This window comes from Austrofundulus limnaeus, unplaced genomic scaffold (assembly GCF_001266775.1).
Source record: "Austrofundulus limnaeus strain Quisiro unplaced genomic scaffold, Austrofundulus_limnaeus-1.0 Scaffold319, whole genome shotgun sequence".
In the NCBI taxonomy this organism is placed as follows: Eukaryota; Metazoa; Chordata; class Actinopteri; order Cyprinodontiformes; family Rivulidae; genus Austrofundulus; species Austrofundulus limnaeus.
In genome coordinates this window covers 116958-121501 of record NW_013952721.1, presented here as the reverse complement: position 1 = coordinate 121501, position 4544 = coordinate 116958, and positions in this window count along the sequence as shown.

The window sequence follows — 4544 nt, the reverse complement described above, 5'->3', positions numbered from 1 at the left end:
GTATACTCATCTCTTTACATCTGTGTGTATAAAAAGCACAAAAACATAACTGCGTCACACGGCATAAAGTTAGATAATAAATATTTAAAAACACAAAAAGTCCTTTAAAAACAACACAAAATCATTTTTTAAATCAGTTAGTGTAAAAAGAGTGTTTCAGCTCTTTATCTCAAAACTCCAAACTTGKTGTTTTGTGACTCACAATCTCAATCCCGATATGTGATAGATTATGTGAACGCGCATGACATGTTGAGTTATTTCACGCGCGTGCAGCTGCTCAGAATGTGACCCTAAAAGGATCATATTTGGTGTCAGTAAACTTTGAAGTAAACACGCTGAGTTAGAGGACAGTCAGAGTCCTTTCATCAGACTATTGTTGGACAGAAAATCAAGCTGAGCTGTTTCAAGTTTAGACACAACGGATGCTGCAGTCAGTGTGTTTTTCCAACATCACACACACACTCGTGTGTGTGTTTCTGCAGGACCGGACAGCGCACACATAGACTCATGCACACACACTGAGACAAAACAAGCTGCAGGTATCGTGTTGGAGCATGTGATGGTTTGTTTAGAGTTAGGCGTGAAAATCAGGAATAAAATGCACGAATTTAGAAGTGTTTAAATGCACACACACACACACACACACGCACAGGAACACACGCGAGCTGGAGAAGAAGACCAAAGCCACACAGTGCTCAGAGACAAAGAACTCCTTCTGCCTGAACCAGCAGATACCTTTGTGTCTGTGTYTATATCCAATACAGAAATCTGCTGAGAACAATCTCAAATCAAATTAATAAATATTAAAATACATATATAATTGTACAACTCYAACCCTGAAACTGTATTTGTAATCTGTGGTTTGGAGAACAAAGGGAGATTTGTTGGGGCGTTTGCTGCTGTCTGCAGGACGCTAGATGGCACCAGAGCCTTTGGTTAGGAGAGTTGCTGCTGCAGGACCTGAGCCGAAACTGCACCGAGCCCGGGTCAGGACCACCTCAGCCCCTAATGCTCGAGCTCACAATTGTTTTACCAAAAACTTAAGAAATTACAGAAACATCAATAGTTAGACCTGAAAGATGTGCGCGCTTCATTTCTTTCAAAAATGTTGCAGATAATAAAGATTTTCTGCAGCCGTTAGAAAGTTATTTTATTTTTTTTTAATTTCTATTTCAGTAGTAATATTTACTTCTCATTTTAGAGACAGAAGGGAGTCAAGAACAGTGACAAAAAGAACCAAATGAAATCAACTAATAAAGAAAATTAAAAAGTGGCTGCATGCTTTTAGACTGATGTGTATCAGCATATGTTTGATTAGGTTGCTTTTCTTAAAAAATAGGTTACAACAATATTTTCCTTATTTGGTCTGAGAGGGTTAAATAAAATATCTTCACATTTTTAGCTCAAAGTGAAATATTTACTAAAGGTTTGCCTCCTCCATAAACTAGAAAATAATTATTCTGCTCTCAGCAGTTTGTAACTTTTCACAAAACAAAAACAAAATAAAATAAAACGTTTATTTATTTTATGTGTAATTTTCATATAAATTATTTAATTTCATACCCTTATGTTTTATGTCTCACTATTACGTTTAACTGAAGAAAGTCACGTTTTGCTTTAAAAAACAAATGTAGGTCAACAAAAAAATATAAATGAATAAAATAATAATAAATACATAACAGAAAGCATTTTTTCCTTGTTTCTCAGTGAACAGTTGGCTCTTTGAGCGCACTGTTTGGAAATAAGCAAATTAGAAAAAAAACATCAGCAATATAAGGAACATTTAATACACGAGCATTTTACAGGCGCGGAATGATACCCCCCACCCCCCATACACACACACACTGAGTAAAATAAACCAGAGTTAATTAGCTAAAGTGGTATAATAGTTTCACACAAATGTCTTGGAAACTAATCTGTTGTGTGCGTCTGTGTGTGCGCGCACATGCGTGTGAAGATATTCCCAAGAGGTGTTTGGTATCTGAGACACCAAGATCAGACAGACAGACAGACAGACAGACAGACAGACAGACAGACCTGTCTGAATGGTTCGGGGTGTTTGCTGCTCAGAAACTCCAGAAAAAACCACAAACACCTCCCCCTCCTCCCCGTGAAGGAAATGAGAAGGGAAATAAACGCATAAAAGTACACACACACACACACACACACACACACACACGGTGATCAGCTGTTAAAGTCTGGGTGAAGCACAAAGATTGTAAGACCCGCACAGAGCAAACATGGTTTCTCCTCCTGTCCTCAGGAGCAGCAGCTGACTCGTCTTCTGGGGGTCTGACTGTGTCATGAACGTGTCAGATCCGGACCACCTGCCCGAACATTAAAGCCATGATTACATCCCCGCAGTTCTGTCCGGATCTCCAACCCGTCAGATAAAAAAAAAAAAAAAACCAAAACAGCCTCTCGTCCGTTAATCCGCAGCACTCCAGAGGCCTTTTCATCTGGGCTCATCCATCACTGAGGCTAATCTGAGAAGCAAACTAACACCTAATTCACACCGTCTGAAGRAGCAGAAGCACAACTCCTTTCTGCGTCTTCCACTCATTTATCCGCGTGCGGGAGAAGGCGCGTGACAGGATCTTACCGTGGCGTCGACGACTCCTCCATCCGCGGACGCGCACACCTGCGGCTGCCTTCGGGTCCGGGCTGCGCCGGGCACGGCAGCGCAGGAAGCCCGGAGGTGCAGGTGAGGAGTGGAAGAAGCCCCGGATGTCACCAAGTTACTGAACCACTTCTGCCTTCTTCATCGCGCGCCGCCTTCTCCTCTTCTTCATCATTGCATCTAACATCCAACTGAAACCAGTCAAACTAATGAGCCACCGGGTGGGGGGTGCAGCGCCCCCCACCATATTGACTTGTCCCCACCTTGGTCTGTGTTTCAGCTCAGACAGCAGCAGGAGCAGGAGCCATATCGGAGGAGGAGGAGGAGGAGGTGGAGGAAGGCGGGTTGTTGTCAGCGTCTCTTCCTGCCGCTGTGTTGTTGTTTCTCAGGAGGCTCCTCGCTTTAACGGGTCCTCTCATGGCGGAGGATGTGGGGGGCTGCGGGCGTCTCGCGAGCCCCGGTTCCGCCGGAGAGGAGAAGAGAGGAGAAGAGAGGAGAGGAGAGAGGAGAGGAGAGCCGGGGCGCCTGCCCGGCCGGAGAGCAGCACTGCCTGCTGCAGCGAAGCCACATGGGAAATCATAAAAAGTTCATGTTCACGTTAAGCGCGTCCACATGACCAGCCCGCCGTCCAATCCCCACGCACGGCCACTCATAAACTTGTATCACAAAGTTGTAAATTTTCATAAAACAACAAGAAATTTATTGCATTTCTGCATGCAGTGCAGGGAGAGGGGAGCTGCTCTCCTGCACTTCTTCCTCCCGCCGCCATTTTCTTTGTCCCATTAAAACAATGAGCTCCAAACCAGAGGAGAGAATTTCACCTTATAGATATTCTTTTCTTTTTGCTCACATGAAATGACATCATCAGTCTCCCTCAATCTAGGAGTGTCAAAGGGTTGCAAAGTCAGGATGGAAGAAAACCTTAAAGCCTGGTTCAATAATCTGCAGATAAACCTGCTCTGAGCTGAGCTTTAATGTAACATAAGCAGGGTTTGTCAGAATGCAGCTGTGCGCTTTTCTCCAACAGCATCTCAATAAAAGCATCACGCAACGTGTGGGAATTAGCAAGTTAAATTTTTATGTTTTTTTTTTTCAGGCTGCTTTTTTTGTGGGAGAGCGTTAATAGTTGGAGAGTTTGTGTTTTCTTCATATCTCATTGAACAAAGAGAAATGGCACCAGTACAGATGTTCGGCCTCAGACAGCATCTTCATGCAGGAGGACAGAAAGCGCAGTCGGACTTTCGCAATGCGGCAAGAGGCGCCATTTTCTCGGCCTGCAGATCCGGACACCGCGGTTATAAAACAGACCGCCTGCAAAACCCGCGTCAATCATCTGCAGCATCAAAGGTCAACAATCCAAAATCAAACTTTAATGTTTAAGCAATGGTTCGTTTTGTTTTGTTAGATTGGTTTTTGCAGTTCTTGTCTCCATGCTGGTTTCTTTAGTTTTTCGGGCCCATTTCACGTGAAAATGCGACGCGTCCTTCGGATGCAACATGAGCTGGAAAACACAACAACACTGTTGTTGTTGTTGTTGTTGTTGTTGTTGTTGTTGCTGTTGTTGACCCATAGAAACCTGTGACTCATCTTTGCATTTCTTTGCAGCTTCTAACAACACTAGAAGAATACTAAATTATTTTGGTTCATTTGTCTAAATGTAGAAAACATATTGAAACATGTGTAACAAAAGCATGAAAATAACACGATATAGTTTATAAGCAGCTTTTTATCATACAGGCTATTTTTCTATTTAAAATTCTGCAAAAAATAAAAAAATATATAATTTAATGCGATATAATGTGGGGGAGAAAAGTGAAGTATTTATCACACATATGATTAAAACAAGGTGTTCAGCTACAATGTGACAAGTTCTTCAGCTATAAGAATAAAAACAACTTATCTAAAGTAAAAAAATGTTTAAGGT